Genomic DNA, 16,534 nt, shown 5'->3' on the forward strand with positions numbered 1-16,534 from the left:
TAAAATAAAAAAAATAAAAAACAGTTAAAAAGGAAGTTTCGCGAGTCCGTTCTGAGGATGGATTCACCCCAAAATGATTTTTCAAACTACCAGATTTGATTCAGAAACAGCATAATCAATAAATTCAATGCTATGAAGTCAAAAACAGTCTTTTGCAGACTACGGAGCACTTGCAAGTTGAATCAGCCAATAGGAACTCTCGGAACGGCCGGAGAGACAGGAAGGGGGGTGGTTTTTTAAAAAACCGCGTAAATTGCGCATTGGCCCGTTCACGGCCACCGTGAAACTCCCGTTGAAAACCTGTGACCACATATTCGGGAGAAATGCGAATGAAATGCATCTGTTTAATGAGGTAATGTGACCGGCACTCGGGATTGCGTGGGGAATGCGGGGAACATGCGACTTAGAATGAGTAATGTGGATTCGACCCTGGTAGAAGGCATGATGCAGTATAAAATACAGGACTGGATCCAAACTAAATCTGCAGTTTCCATTGATTCCCCATTCCTACTGCAGATCATGGAGACCAGCATACTGCCACCCCATTGTCTGATTCTACTCAACTGTGATTCTTTCTTTCTTTCTTTCTTTCTTTCTTTCTTTCTTTCTTTCTTTCTTTCTTTCTTTCTTTCTTTCTTTCTTTCTTTCTTTCTTTCGGCATGCTGTATTTAAGAAGTTTCTTGAAAAGGGTGACCTGCTACAAATGTATTTCCATAGCTGATGGGAGAGATTGTACACTGCTGACTTGTGGCTGTTTGGCAAGCACATGTATGCATCAAACCTATTTATTTGTTAATTTGCGTCTAGCCTTTCCACTGGGATGTTCATGGTGGCTAACATCAGCTAACATTACTATATCAATACAAAATGGAAAATCAAGGTGTAGGGCTGGAAGGTGTGGCTGCTGACACCGCTGTGGGGCTCCTGGCCATGAACAAGAGCAGCATTCGCAACAGACTAGAGAGGGTCCATCTGTCCATGCTCCTCTTTCCCAGATTAACAAGCAGACCACGGGTGCTTGCTGAACAATCTTATTTACTGAGTACAGAGGCAGGGTGGGTTTCTTCACAGCCTGGTCCATTGACTTAGTCCTCCCTCTCTGGTCCCAGCCTCCCTCTCTGGTCTCCCGCTGCACTGCCAGAAAGCTTTTAAAGCCCATCCCAACCATAGGCTGTGCCCCTGGCCTGCATGATGCCTCCAACCCAGGGGCATACCCTCCCTGGTTGCAGCAGCACCTGTAAATGTGGGCCAGCCCTGACATACTTTTAGAATGTTCAGTTTGGAGAAGAGGAGGTTGAGGGGAGACATGATTTGCCCTCTTTATTTTAAAAGCTGTCACTTAGAGAAGGGAGGGGAGCTGTTCCTATTGGCAACTCAGGATCAGACTTGAAACAATGGGTTTAAGGTCATTGTGGGACTTGTTCTCCTTTAGGGCAGGCTGCCCTGTGGTAGGCCTCTGTCACACGAGGAGTAGAACCTCCCTTTGCTGCTACTGATTGGTTTAGTTATTTGGTTGCAGTAGGTAGAGCAAATGGAGACAGTTCTCTGGCGTTGATTCAGCCACTGGCAAGTTGATACTGATGATGTGAGCATAGGGTTGCCAGGTCCCTTAAGCCCCCTCCTGGCGGGAGACTGGGATGCTGGCACTTACCCTGGGCTTGCCTTGGAGTTCTCCCTCGTGCGTTACTTCATCATCACATGGGTCAAAGGGCAGCTAGGGAGCATGAGCGTGCTCCCCAAAGGGCTGAATCACCCCCCCTCCCATGGCCCAATTCGGCCTGAAATGGGCTTGTTGCGGGGCGCCACCGTGGTGTGTGGGGGCGTGCCGTGCTGCCCGGGGGTGTGCCCGTACTGCCCCGCTGGCCAGGTAAGTGGGGGTGGGGGGAGAAGGTGGGAGCAATGGATCCCCCACCCCCAGCGGGGGAATGGCAAGCCTATCAGTGAGCATTTGGCTGAGTCATCACAGGGTGAATGTTCATATGATTGCCTGATACTGAGTGCTTTTTTCAGACGAGAGTGACCAAGTGTAGAGAAATCAAATGATCCCCAGGCATGTGTGAATCAGCTTTCACAATCATTCAGGACCAAGAATTACAGTGAAGAAGAGTGAAGTGGTTTCTTTCCTAGGGGAGCTAACACCCGAGAGAACAAAACCGTGGGAGCGATCTCCCTTAATATTGTAGGGGTAAGGAAGGCCTGGTTTAGACAGATTGTGGTGGGCTACCAAAAAAAGCCCCTACTGTCACTAACCACATGTATTGGCTACTCATGGGTCACATTAACATATTATGGAAGCATGGCCTGGGCAGGTGCATCACTGATGTGGCAACAGTACAATGCTTGGACTAGTACATGTGGTAAAATCATTTACATGTGCCCAGAATGCTCATGCAAGTAAAGACTCCTATAAAAACTGGACCTAATTTAGAGGACCATGAGAATGCATTTGCAAAAGAATTAAAAAATAATTCTCACTGAAGTACAAATTTAAAATCATGGCAGCTCAACAGTTGTAAAAATCAAGAGCTTCACTGAGTGTCCAGACCTGCCAGGACTGCAGCCAGAGCATCCTGCCAAATGAGAAGGAAAACAGTTGATGTTTTATAAGCAGCTGTATATATAAATGAACAGAACTGCTGGGAAGTGGATTTTTACAGGAGAGGTTTTATCTGCTACGATATGCAGGAATGAATCATAAACAATTGCATCTGGAGTTCATAATCAGCTTTGGGGCCTGCAGTTCAAGAAATGATTTATAAAACCTCTTTATTTCTTAACTCTTCACTGGCTTCTATGTTATTTTTCTCTATTTGAAATGCACTTCACGATATGCTGAGTCAAAGTCCTGAATAACAATGAGTTTATTCCAGAAGAATCAGGCTCACTTCCATGCTGCTAATTTATCATTCTGATTTACGTACAGTCATGCAGAGGGATGGAAGGACAATTTCAAACATCTATCGATAACGGTGATTTCTTTGTTTTCCAATTGTAATGTCTCCTTAATAATCTTTTGCTGTAATTCACACCCTTGGGAGAATGTAGCATAGTCCCAAGGTGGCAAAGTACCATTTTTGAGCTTAATGAAGCAGAAGAAAATTCTATGTGGGTCAGTAATTTTGGGCACCTCCTGAATCAGCTGAAGTTTGGGAGTTGCACTGAGAAGGCCGTAATAACCACAGTCTGCATCACACAACCACAGCACTGTAGAGCTACAAGGAATTTGAAGGAAATCTATGCTTCAAGTGGAGGAATCAAACCCAATTCTCCAGATTAGAGTCCTAGCACTTTTAATCACTACACCAAACTGTAGTGGTGTAGGGAAAGTGGTGTGAGGGACAGGGACAGGGACCAATAACAAAGAATTCTCAGAACCTTTGACAAAGTGCAGTTACCAGGATTTTTTGAGGGAAGCCATACAAGTATAAACACGAATGTGGTACAGTTATTAGTGTCAGACTAGGCATCCCAGTTTGAATCCCCATTCTGCCATGAAGTTCACTGGCAATGCTATCCTATGAAGAGTTACTCCAGTCGAAGTCCTTCGACTTCAATGGGCTTCGACTGGAGTTAATCACCATAGGATTGCACTGCTAGTTACTCAGAGCCAGTCATTCTCTCTCAGCCTAACCTACCTCACAGAGTTGTAATGAGGTGAAAAACGGAGGACAGCAGTACCTGTTCAGTGTCCTGAGCTGCTTTCAGAAAGCCTTGGGTAAAAATGTACAAAATAACAAATAAAACTGCTGTACATTTGTGGTGTAGATATTATCCCATTAAGAGGAAATTCTTCCCTCATATCGAGATCATATAACATTTTTAAAAATTTTCCAGTACTTCATCTAGTGTCCAATCTGAAACTGTGGCTATCTTTTGAAAAGAGAAATAATCATGTGACACAGTGCTTGAAAAGCAATTTCAAAAATATTTGAATTATACCAAGAAAGACATAATGGGAACACATTATTTCAAGGGATAATTATTAATATTCCAACTTTTTTGTTACAGACATGGGCCTTTGCAGGCTGTGAAAATCACTGCCTTTACATCTGCCCCCCCTTAAAAACCCTGATAATGTAAAATCCTTTTCCATTTGCAATCTGTTCTAGAATGTGAAGAAATATTTCTGCACTATTAAGGGAGGAAGGACACCTGGTGGTAGCCAATATGATGCAAAATCCAGGAAACAAACTTGTCAAGCATTTTTCTACAGCTTTTAATCATCTGTGAATGTCAACAGTAGTCAGGAGGATCCCTGTAGATATTTTAAGTGCACCAAAAGGTATGTCTAAAGGGATTTTTAATCTGGTTTACCTACTTTTTAAAAGTCCTCTATAAGTTAAAAAAATGGCATATGTGATGGGAATGGCTGTTCCAGAATCCAGACACACAAGCATTTGGGTTTCTTGAACAACTAATTATGTGGAGTTTTTTTTAAAAATCATAGCTGTAGCATATAGAGAGCAGAATGTAGGTTAAACTGTATTCTAGTTAATGAATGTTTATACTTGCTTTAAAGATATGGGAAATGGAAAAAACCAAATTACCTATTTCAGGGTAGTTTCTGAAGCTACACTTTGATATGCAAAATGCAGAAAATGCATGTGTAAATAATACTGCCTCTCAATTTAAAATACATACAAGACAAAAGCACATCCTTCACAATCAATCCAATATGTATTATGCTGTTAACCCTGTGGATGTGGCTGCTGCCGCAGTGGGCATTCGTCGTGCCAACAGGATTGGGGATCTGAGCAGGTTTGGAAGGGGTAAGTTGTCCATCATCACCCTTTCACCAAACAGACCAGGCAGCTGGATGGTCCAGCTTTATGGTCAGCTTTATTGATTACAGAAGCCAGGTCAGTTTACCTCCCTGCTCAGCTCAGTGGCCACAGCTGTACCAGTGAAGGCTAGCCAGTCCTGGCAGGACATGGGCATTCTCAGGAACAAGCAACGCCATGGGTCACTCTGGCTCAATGCCATCTTCCCAGCATCCTTCAAAATGGGCCCAGGTTGGACTCCCACAGTGTTGATCAGTGTTCTGTCTTACCTCTTGCACCAGCAGTTCACATTGCTAGAGCCAGCTTAATGCCAAGGTTTAGAATGTTTGTTTTTAATTTTAAACATGTAATTTTCAAAACTGCTGAATTCAATAATAAATTGAATTATGTTTCCATTTATACAAGGATGAGTCACCTCTTTAATCATCTTATCTACTTAACAGCTATCTTCATCCTGAGGGCCAGATTTGCAAAGCTCCTAGGACCAAACAGAAAAGTGTGTATTCAAGATAATTGTTTCTCAACAGTCTGCACACAACACAGGAGGATTTGGGAGAGGGGTTTGCAAGGGAGAAGCGTGGCACAGTCCCAAGCAGAGTGATTTCTACTAAGAATTGACTTGAGTGTTGATTTTATCCACTAGGTGGTAGAAATCTGCCATAGTAGTAGTTTAGAAAACAGAAATGAAAGCGGGCCGGAAGAGGGGGGGGGGAAGAGATTGCTTGATTATGAAGGATAGGTGGAATAAAGATAGAAAAATAGCTGTAATAACAGTTTAGTATGTATCGATTAAAATTACTTTTCTGCCTGCAGGAGAGACCATCACAGTAAATTATTTCTAATTTTGTCTCTGACACAAAGGCAAACCTGTCACTTAGCAAAGGTTTCTGAGGTTTCAAAAAAGGAAATGAAGGCATAATTTGATCTAAATGAATTCCCTTAGTCCCTTCGCAAGGATTCATTTGTAACAGTATAGCCTTTGTTCTATCTCATGCATTTTTTCTTTTAAACTGACATGGGTAGAGAATTTTAAAAATAACATTATCTGAAAGTTTTCCTTTCTATGCTCAAAGCCCTTTCTTGTCCACTGCAATCAATTTGTCCAGAAGACTGGTGATGGAATCAACAAAACTATAAACCATTTATGACTTGCAAAACACACCAGGAGATTCTAGAACTATGCACCCTGATTCAAAACATGTTTACTGAGAAGTAGGCCTACTAAGATAAATTAGACTTGTTTCCCAGTGTTTTGCAGAGTAGACATTAACATAATTACTTTACTCAGCTGCACAAGGAAAGTGTCTTTCACACACGATATAATTTGCCTAAATTAGTCCAATACATATGGATCAACGGATTGTTTTTAACACGAGAATAAGAAACGTGATTGGGTGATGGCTGGCTATATTGGTTTCCATGTGTTACAAAACCAGTTCTCTGAACCTCCGAGGCCTATGCATGCAGTAAAATGAACTGGTAGTGAGGAGGCAGAGTAAGGTGGTGGTAGAATAGACTGTACCACTTCAGACTGCAAGGGAGGAATTACATTTTTCAACATGCTGTTATATGTATAGTTAAATAGAAAAGTAGCGCAGCATGTGATGGGCTAGGTTAGGACCTTGTGTTTTTTAATTTGCAGGGAGTTTTTAGATGCGGGAGCATTCAAATTGTGCAGTCTGAAGTGATATAATCCATTTTGCCATCTCAGAATTCTACCACCTCATTCTGGGTTTATGCAACCCTTCTCAGAAAACAATAACTGTGCCAATTATCTGGAAGGATTAACTCCCACTGGCTGCTGCCTCTCCAGAACAGTTGATGGGCACCATTATGGATTGCTGAAAAGGGTGTAACATCTACAACCCTAGCAGTGGGATGAGGAAAATAAATCATGTGTGCACAATTCATTCTTTTTGGTTCTTCTGTCAGTGCTGACCAGTTGATCAGACACAGCACTGTCATTTTTAATAGATGCCTCAGATTCCAGCCACGACTTAGGAGCCTGCGGAAGAGAGGCTTTTCCCAGGTGTTAGTGACAGAAGTTGCAGCTGCCATATTTTGACACACATGAACCAAACAAGAAGTGGGATCTGGCACAAAGTGATGTCTGGCTATTCAGAAGAGTACTAGAAACATAATATACATTTCTGTTACCCTGGAGAAGGGTGATAGTACAGTTTGGTGTAAGAGTGGTAGGTCTGATTCCCCACTTCTCCACTTGAAGGCACCTGGGGGACTTTCGGTCAGTCACAGCTCTCAGCCTCACCAACCTCACAGGGTGATTGTTGTGGAGATAATAACATACTTTGTAAACTGCTCTGAGTGGGTGTTAAGTTGTCCTGAAGGGTGGCAGATAAATTGAATGTTGTTATGTGGGGCTTTCAGAAACCAGAAATCCTATTGCACTATGTTTGGAACAGAATGACACTTTTTTTGGCGGGGGGGGGGGGGAGGTGGTTGTTGAAATAACAATTGAGCTTAACAAAGAAAAAAAGTTGTACCCTTTCCTGGAGACTCAATATTTTTTTTTAATGGGTAGCAGGTAGGGCATGTTATTTCATAAGGCAACTTGAGGAACTGGCCAAGTTGCCCAAGCCACTCACCTCCCTCGCATTGCCAGGAATTAGAGCCCTAAAAATGTTAGACTGACCATTCCTTTTTCAGTAGATGGGATCTCCTGGTAACTTTTGGCATGTTTTTTCCCCCCTGGATAGCGGGGTACGAGCCAACGCTCCTTAGTGCAAAGGGATGGAGAGAGGCTCGGATGTGCAAAGCTTGGAGGCCGGCTGAGGGATGAGGCCGGGCTATGGGCCGTGAGAACGGGTTTCTCTCGCGCGTCGCAGACACGCCCCGCCCCCCGCAGACCTGGAAGCGCGTGGGCGTTCCCGCGTTGCTCCGGCTACCGTGGCGATGCGGCGTCGCCCTCCAGCCTCGGCGCCCAGGCTCTGGGATCCCCCATTAGAGATGTCGCTGTCGGAGCGCTCCAGCGGGCGCTTCACGGCCCGGTCTCCGTCGCTTTCCCAGGACCCCCCTCCTTCCTTGGCCAGCACCGCGGTCAAGCGGCTCTCCGCCTGCTCCGGTTGTCTGGCGCCCGCCAACGACGAGGCGCCCTACAGAGACACTGTCACGCCGGCGTTCGTGACGGCCGTGGAGCGCGTCCAGACGCGGGCTCAAACATCTCTGCTCTTGGCGCTGGCCTGCGAGCGGGCCATGCGCTGGCATGAGGTAACTGGCGCCCTCTCCGGCGCCCGCGCCCGAAGGAAGGGGCTTTGGAGTGGCGCGGGACCTTGTGCCTGGCTTAAGGAGCTTGGCGCGACTAGAGAAGGGCCTCTGCATTTCTTCCCAGTTTGAATTTTACATAATTACATTTCACGCGTGGCCTCCTGCATTTCATGCCCCCCCCAGCCCTTCAATACCCCCCCCCCGCCCCAATGGCTGCATAGTAAAGAGCTTCTCACTGCATCTGAAGACCTGGGCAGTCCACAAATGTTTAGACTGGAATACCATTTTGTTAGTATTTAAAGTGCCCAAAGATTTGTGTTTATTTTTGTAACAGAGGCCTGCTGCTGCATTTGTGGCTTGCTGGGTGTCTCACTCCTTTTTCATACTCTACAAGTTCAGCCAATGGTAGCTGTTAAACGGTCTATCCTCAACTAATATGATCCAGCTAGAACAACATGAAGACAACAAATAGGGTTCTGCTTAGGAGCATGACTGTTTTGTGATAGGGTCTCTTGTCACTTTGCCAGCATTACAATGGGTAGCAAGTTAACATGGGAATTTCCCGTATCACTATAGCTTCAAGCAGGGAAAAGCTTCACTGCCTGCATTTCTGCCTGTTGTGCAATTGTTAAAAGTCTCACAAATGTATATACTACCAGAAAAAAGTGTTTATTTGGAACATTTGTATGCCACTTTTCAGCCCACAGGTTCCCAGTGTGACGAACAGTAAAATCACATTACAGCCAAAAAAGAAAAAAGTTTCCAATAGTGACAGTGCAACCCAGTGCACAGTTGCTTCTGCCTAAGCCCACTGAAACACAATTCATTGCAGACTTTGGGTCAAACTACGGTTTGCAACTCGTAGTATCTGGATTCCTCCAATTTGACTTTGACCAAGGCAGTCAGTCAGATGTCTTGGGTGAGGGAAATATTTCCCAAGTTTGAGTGACCCTGGTTTGGATTGGTGCTGCAGGGTACTTTGATCTGCTCTCTTGTGCCATTTTCATGACCTGAAATGGCCATGGATGAGTGCCATTTACCCTGTTTCAACTTGTAGCTCAGCAGTACATGTGCAACAATCCTCACAGCAAAACAACAGAGAAGGCTGAATGAGGCCTCTCCTCTCCATGCCCCATGGTCCTGATTTGAATTTGACCCCTGCAGTGCTTCAGAATAGAGTTCCCATGAGGAACGTGCCTCAGCAACGTGACTGCCAGTTTCTGTGGCAGTCATGTGTTAAATGCCATGTCAGGTTTGGGCCTAAAAGTGAGATAATCAAGTGAAGACTGTTTCCCAACCAAAGAAGCCTCTAAACCAATGGGCCTTTTTGTGGTAATCCCCTCCCCCACACTTCTGAGATTGGGCACACAAAGAAGGGTCTCAGCCAATGTGTTAAATTCTCAGGTAGCTACATATGGGAGATGGTGCTTCTTCTCATACCCTGTTCTCCTGGCAACTCAACTCCCAACTAGTGTGGAAAATGGAAGGCAGCTTCTAAATGGGAATGATGGGCTGGTTCAGGGTAAGGGCATTGTCATGTTTTGCATGTAAATAAGTTTCTGTATGTTAATGTGTGGGGTGTTAATATTTGTTACTGTGGGTTTAAATGCAGGCTGAATGGGTGAATGGTGGCTATTCCCTAGGGGGGCGGAATGAACTGCAGTTTTTAGTCAGAGAGTTGAGGGAAAGTATTCATTCTGTTTAAGTCAGGCAGTGTGGAAACCTGGAAGGCATCTCATTCTGTCAAATTCAGTGAGTCTGTGTGGAGTTCTGAGAAATTCTGGCTAAAACAGGTAACCTGTGTAAGACTCTTGAGTCAGTCTGTGTGTATCTCAGAGAGAGGTTATTCTAGGTTAGGCAAGCTGTGGGGAAAGGCCTGAGTGAATCTATGTCTGTGTAGATGAGAAGAATATTAATTAATGAAGATCTGTGTGGAAAATAAGTCTTTGTGACTGGGTCTGTGAATATACCGTTAAGAAGAACTATTTTTGAAACAACCACTCATTTGGACCTGTTCTGAAACCAATACACTTATCAAGTGTTTACAACCATCATACCTATGTACTTATAAATAAATTCTACTTCTGATAAAGCAAAATTTCTGATTCATCTGAAATATAGTATCTTTATTTACCTCACAACACCCTCATGCTCTAACTATTCCAACTTACTACCATCTATAACAAAGCTGTCCCATAATACCTGTTAAACAGAAGAGCTTTCCGGTGAAAGCCTTTGAAAGCAGCAAAAACCCTTTTGGGAACACTGAGGAAGTCAGGGAGACAACAGTATATAGGTTGCACAAATGGCAAAATGCCACAGGTGGGGTTAGCTGTGGGATTCAAACCCCAAAGGGAAGATGTTCTAGAGGTATAAGCCAGGGTAAAGTAGAGAACACCTGCAGCTCTGTGTGAGTGGAAATAAAAGGAGTGCTGGTTGTCGCTAGGGCCTTCCTGAAGTAAAAGTTTAACGAGGAGCTGAATTGAAGATCCAAGGAATGTTTAAAACAAATCATTACAAGCATGTGTGAGGGGAGCTCACCAATTTCCCAGTTCAGGGAGGACTCAAACTTGTGTCACCACTCCATTAATCAAGGCAGAAATATTGGCAAATGAGAAAATGTTTACTAGAGTAAATAGACCCAAATAAACTGATGCAAAGCAGAGATTTCTGACAATTTCATGCTATGCAGGGCATGCCCACCTTCTTATATAGATTCTTCCAAACAAGTCAACAAGGAAAGATATTCAAAATACCCAGTTTGTCCTTACACAAATAAGAAAACATCTACTCAAAAGCCCTGAAAGGCTGATGGGTCATTTTAGTCTGCTATGTGTTACATTTTATACCCTTTGGGCCCCTCTTGTTATCTTTTTACATACCAACAGGATACATTATTGAGATAGTGTGGGGAGTACTGAAAGAACAAAGCCATAACATTTTCACACTGTGGAGGCTGTCTCCTGTCATAAATCATAATGTCCCAGGACACTCTTATCTCTCACAGAGTCTCTCTGCACGAGATGTCTTTCACTAGAATGCTCAAGTGTAGGGAGACAAGATGCTAGCTGGAAAGTTCTGTCAATTTCACCTCCCCTTGTGGGAGATGAAGAGGAAATTCTCAAATCCTCAGATCTTTGTTGTCTCTGTAGAGAGGTGAAATTGACAGAGCCTTCCACTGTGTCTTTTAAAACTACGCTTTCTGGCTAACATTGCATCTCTCAGCTCTTGAGCATTCTCGTGTAAGATGTCTCGTGTAGAGAGACTCATAATCTACAGCTAAACTGCTAGCTTTGCAAGGCCAATTCATGTAGGTGAAAAAGAGAATAAAGGAGGGAAGCAGCCAATGCTCAGCCCAGCATAATTTTCTTCAGAATCAAAGTAAAATTGTTCTTTTGCTGTAAGAACATAACCAAAACAATGTGGCCAAGAGGAATTCTCCCCTAACAGTATGCTTTCCTGCTTGGTTTGTACCATACTTGTGCTGAACGAATGGTCTGAATCATTTGTTGTATCTTCATATCTTCCAAATATGTTGTGAGCAGGGCTGGTTCTCTTGCCAAATTATTCAAGAGACTTCTTGGAGTGCAACTCTCTAAGTGAGGAATATGCTGATGCACTTCAGGGGCTCTACTCACTCTCAGACATTGCTCCTGGCCACTGGCAGCAGGGGAGGGGACAGGCATAGTCTCACAGTCTGCCACCAGATGAATCCATACTGAACTCCTGTGAGAATGTCTCAGGAGCTTACCGCAGTCCTGACTGGTATTGGCAGAGGAAGTGGCTTACAAAATGACCATGCTCATCATGGATGTTCAGGCATATGGGATTGCAACATCCTGAGTCTTTATTTTGCCATAAAAACAGTATACACCTTTGGGAGTTTACAACCTGATCCTATGCATGTTTATTTGGAAGTAAGTTCTACTGGTTTCATTGGGATTTGTTCCCAAGAATGAATATCTTTGGTTGCAGCCTTAAAGGAACAGTAGTCCTGAATTATAAGCAGAGTTGAGATACATTCGCCTGACAAACCTTTAAATTAAAAAAAAGCATGGATGAGATAATGTTCATAGACCAGTGAAAATTAAGTTGCTTATCCTAAGCAAGAAAGATGTTTTAGATTCATTGTTCAGGCAACAGGAAATCTGAGATATGTACATATTCCTTTATGTTTGACATAAATGGTATGTTAAAAGTTGTGAGAACTGGCAAAGATGGTGGGTTTATTTTCCCCTTTCCGCACATAAATATTGCTGTTTTTAAGTGGTATTTATACTAATATATTTAGTATAATTTTGCAAAACAAATTGGTCTTTCTTATATTTCATTTCTCAATTGAAAATCTATGTACTGCTACAGAGAACTTGAACATGTTGATTTTAGTTCAGATTCTTCTATTCTTTTAATTTTGTTTTCAGGCGATTGATTATTACCAACAGCTGCTAAAAGTCCTGAGCAAAGATAAGTTTCCTGAAGAATATATTCCAGGCCCTCTCTATACACAGCTGGTAATTTCAGTATAGTATATCAAATTCAAAGCTTACTCCCTGTTCAGTTGTATGTATATTTAGATCCAGACTGGATCAAAAAGAAGATAGTTTGATGGTTGCTTCCAACTGATTTTCTGTGGTCTTTTGATAACTTTTATGCTATAATTAACTGTTAAGTGGTCTTTTTTTTCTTTTCTGATACCTGCAATAATCTGAGAAAGAGAAGTGTTAAAAATACATCTCTACTTCTAGTTTTTGCTTTGTGGGATGCTTCTATTCTGGGAATTAATATGTATTTGGAAATGACTGCTGTCCATTATGATCTGCTGGAGATTATTTATTTATTTGTAGTCTGCCTTTCTCACTGAAATCCAAGGTGGATTACATAGTGCAGGTGAAATACCATATAATCAACCATGCTTTAAGTAGTTGGAAGGTAGAGAAGGGCCTTTTTTCTTTTTTGGTGGTGGCCTCAGTGGTGATACTGCTTCTGGCAAATTCTGCCTTTGCTCAAGTCAAATCACCTATATTGTTGTTTTAAATGTAACTACCAGAAATAATATAACAGTTTAACACCAGAGAGTGGAACTAACTTTATGGGTTGAATTCAATCATTCTCTCCTGCTAAATAACTTAGTGGAATGGAGTCATTGGATCCAACCAACTGTTTGTTGTTAATGACTATGTAAAAATGTGGAACAGATTAGTAATCCTCAGCCTTTTCTGTATGGAAAACTACTTTTTATCCTAACATGAAACATAGGTCCCACTTTTAATTTTTTCTTTACACTCTTATAAAGTATATAAAGATGATAAGAAAACCATGATTTTACCCAGTAGGTGAAAACCAGTAGTGCTCTTCATGCACTTTTTGATATAGGAGGCAGCGGTGGTTCAGTGTCAGAGCACCCTCTTGGCATGCAGAAGGTCCCTGGCATCTCCTGTTAAAAGGATTGGGTGGCAGGTGATGTGACAGCTCCACCCATCAGAGGAGACAGTACTGAATTTGGCAGGCTAATGGTCTGACTCAGTACTCAGTACATAGTGAAGGATAGATGCTAAAGTCTGTGAACTTTGTCATTGATGGTGGAGCTTCCCCATGCTTTCCTGCTGTATCCCCAAAACTGAAATTACACCAAAATAATTTCTTACCTCATATTTCCAATTAAAGTATCTCAGATTATAGCTGCTGGGAAAGATCTTTCTCTGCCTGAGATCCTGGAGAACTACTATCAGTCATGGTAGACAATTCTCAGCAAGATATTTATTTATTTATTTAATAGTCCACAGTGACCCAAGATGAATTATGCAGTGCAAGTGAATATAATATAATCAACAGCTAGGATGTTCACTGAACAATATACTATATGATCCACAGTCAGGACATTCAATGAACAGATACAATAGGGTGTGGTGGTAGAGAGTGTCCTCAAGTCATAGCTGATTTATGGCGACCCCTGGAGGGGTTTTCATGGCAAGAGATTAACAGAGGTGGTTTGCTCTTGCCTGCCTCTGCAACCCTGGTCTTCGTTGGAGATCTCCCATCCAATTACTAACCAATGCCGACCCTGTTTAACTTCTGAGACCTAATGAGATCATGCTAACCTGGGCTATCCAAGTCAGGGCATACAATAGGATACAGTAGCAGAAAAATTGAAAACAAGCATAAAACCAAAACACAGAGATGAAACCTTTCTGAAACAAAGCACAAACTATTTAATGTTATCTATTAGCAATGTGGAAACTAAACAGTCGGAGCATATCTACATCATTAAATGGTACCCAATAACATAGTCTATAGTCCCTTTCCTTTACCAAGGCATCTCTCTGAGCTATTTTTTTAACTAAAACCTGAGTAAAAAGTGCTTCTGAATAATTCAGCTTTGCATAGTTTGTGGAATGCCAGGAGAGTGGGAGCTTTCCTGACCTCCACAGGCAGGCCATTCCATAAGGTGGGGGCTATGACAATCAAAACAGCTGTTGATTTTGTCCAACTGTACAATGGTAATTGCAGAAGGCTCTATATAGATAAGCAAAGATACCATGCTGTAATATAAAGAGACAGGTGGTTGTGCAGCTATGAGGGGCCAAGGTCATTGAAGGACTTTAAATGTGATAATCATGACCTTGAGTTGAGCTCAGTAACTGATGGGTAGCCAATGGAGTAACTGCAGAATGGGAGTGATACGCATGCTTTGTCTAACTCCTGAAAGTAAACGAGCTGCAGCGTTCTGCACCTGCTGGACTTTTTGAGTTGATTTTGAGAGGAGACCTATATAGAATGCATTACAGTAGTCTACTCCCAATGTTGCTGTGACATGAATCCAGGTGGCCAGATCAGTTGTGTCAAGGCAAGGGGTCATCTTCCAGGCTAGTTTGAGTTGAGAGAAGGCCTTTACTGCAGCAGAATTTACTTGCTTCTCTAGTGGCAGTGCTGGATTCAGTATAACTCCTAGACTCTTAACTGAGTTAGCCAGGGTCGACCGAATCTCATCGAAGGTCAGAAGCACAATGTCCTTCAAGATCTCCGGGTTTGCAGTCAGCATCACTTTCATCTTGTCTGGGATCAATTTCAGTTTGTTTGCTTTCACGCATTTGACAACAGTGGTCAAACAGCAACTTAGTACTTCTGCTGCATCACCAGGGGATTTCAACAGTAAGATATAGAGCTGAGTGTCACCTTCAGATTGATGGCATCCAATTCTATAGCTACAAATGATTTCTCCTAAAGGCTTTACACAGAGGTTGAATAACATGGGGGATAAGATTGCACCCAGTGGAACCCTGCAAGATAATTCTCACATTCTATATAATTGATCTTCAATAGCACCCTTTGAGTCCATTCCATGAGGAACAATTTAAACCAGTCTAAGTCACATCCCCTGATACCTACTTCTGCCTCCAAATGCCACAACAGGTCTCCTGTATTGAAGGCTGAAGATAGATCCAGGAGGAGCAACAGTGAAGCATGGCCTTTGTCTACATTCAGGTGGAGGTCATCAGCTAGAGCCACCAGAGCCACCTCTGTCCCAAAACCAGATAGAAAAGGGTCCAACGCACAAGATTTGTCTAAGAAGGCCTGGAGTTTGTCAGATAGTCTTATCACTTTGCTGAGAAAGGGCAGATTAGAGACTGGGCAATAAGTGGCTACATCATTTTTGTCCAAGGATAGTTTTTTAAGTAGTAGGTGGATGTCTGCCTCTTTGAGAGGCTGAGGGAAGGTACCTTGAGTTAGTGACTATAGACATCAAGGGCTCCTTTATGTAGTCTTTATGAGATTTTAGCAGCCAGGATGGGCGAGGATCCAGTGTACAAGTAATGGCCTTCATAGATGCTAGAATTCTGTCAATACTCATCAGTTTAACTGGGTCAAAATGATTCAGAAGCAGACCAGACAGTGTGTTAAGCATTACTTCTGCCTTGTTTGTATTATAGCTAGCATCCAGATCAGAGCATATCTGAGCTATTTTATTGGCCAAAAACTTTGCAAAGGTGTCACAACTATCTCTTCTTGAGCCAGCAAAGGTTCAGATACAGGAATCAAAAGATGTCAAGATATCTTAAACAGTTGGGATGGACATGAACCAGCTGATGCAATGGCTGCAGAAAAGCATTTTTTTTTGCTGCTATATCTGCTGCTTTATAGGTCTTCCAATGGATTCTCTAGTATGCTCTATCAGATTCAGCACAAATTTTCTGCCAGTGTGTTTCTCGATGTCTTCCAGCCCTCTTTAAATCACCCAGCTCTGCAGTGAACCACAGATCTGGCTTCCTCTGCAAGGGTGGGAGAGATTGGTAATCTTGTCAGTAACCTCAAGGAGCTTAACATTCCATGCTTCCATCACAGCTTTGTTAGAGTCTGTGGTTGGAATTCTACTCCCTCGCTCCAGTGCGTTTAGGAATCCAAAAAGATTCAAGGCACTCTACATTATTTTCTTCCAACTATATCTTGGTTACTGAAGCCAGTTCAATTCCCTCCTCCTGCAACAACATGGGCAGGCAGATTTGCACCTCACTGATCTGTCATTGCACAGC

This window comes from Eublepharis macularius, chromosome 9, assembly GCF_028583425.1.
Source record: "Eublepharis macularius isolate TG4126 chromosome 9, MPM_Emac_v1.0, whole genome shotgun sequence".
Taxonomy (NCBI): Eukaryota; Metazoa; Chordata; class Lepidosauria; order Squamata; family Eublepharidae; genus Eublepharis; species Eublepharis macularius.